Below are 1,126 nucleotides of genomic sequence, written 5' to 3'. Positions count from 1 at the left end.
CTCCTCCTCCTCCTCCTTCTCCTCCTCTTCCTCCTCCTTCTTTCTGCTTTTTTTTTAATCCTGACTTTCTTATTTCTTAAATGTGCTTGCTCTGGTTGATAATGTTTTAGACTTCTCGGAAAAGGATTTTTTTTTGTTGTTCTTTAACAGTTGTCCAAACTATGACATTTATGGTTTTAAAATGTTGTGTCTGCTGTGAAAGGCCTTTCTCATTTCCTGGTTATAAGTAGATTCAGCTCGATTTTCATCCAGTACTTTTATGGCTTCATTGTTTATTTAAAATCTTTCATCCATATGGAGCTTATTTTCATGCAATTAGCATTTTTGGAGATTTAGTATTACTTTTTCCAAATGACTATATAGTTATCACAGATTTATCAAAAATTGTCTTTATGTCCACTAGTTAAAATGCTTATTTATTTATTTGTCTTTTTGTACAGGGTCTTACTTTGTAGCTCAGGCTGGCCTTGAGCTCACTTTGTATATAGATGTATATGCTCTTTGTATCTCCCCCATGCCCTCTCCTGTCTTTCTCATCTCAGAAATTCCTTTCCCTTTTGAACAGGTTCATTCTGTTTTCATAGCAAGCAGGATAGTTGGGATAATTGTACTGTGGATTTCTGTTGGTCTATGGAAAGGAGCAATTAATGTGTTTTTGGTCTGCTTTTTAATTTTCTTTCCTTAATTTTCTATAACATTTTTTTCTTTCCTTTTCCACTTTTACATGCTTATATCTGGTACTCTGAACAACTAATTTGAAGACAACCCTATGTAATACAATAAACACTGTCAAATTCATTTTTAAAAATGTATTTAGTACAGGTTCTATAGGATCACACTCTGTAGATCGAACTTGTAGTAATCCTCCTGTTCTTAGCCTCCCAAGTGCTGGGATTACAGGCATGCACCACTACGACCAGTATCCATCTCAGCGTGCCCTGGAAATGGAACTAGCACGACACTCTGGGGATCGAAATCTGGCCGCTGCACTCTGCCTAAGCAGCATATTATTTTAGTTAGTGAAATTCTGTATCTTTTGCACTTTTTCTTACAAAAAATAAAATGTTCTCTTTATGATAATGCCCATATGCATTTGGGTTTATTTCTTTTTTTAAAATTTTATTTA

Source organism: Octodon degus, unplaced genomic scaffold (assembly GCF_000260255.1).
Source record: "Octodon degus isolate 3935 unplaced genomic scaffold, OctDeg1.0 scaffold00040, whole genome shotgun sequence".
Lineage (NCBI taxonomy): Eukaryota > Metazoa > Chordata > Mammalia > Rodentia > Octodontidae > Octodon > Octodon degus.
This window is presented reverse-complemented; position numbering follows the sequence as displayed.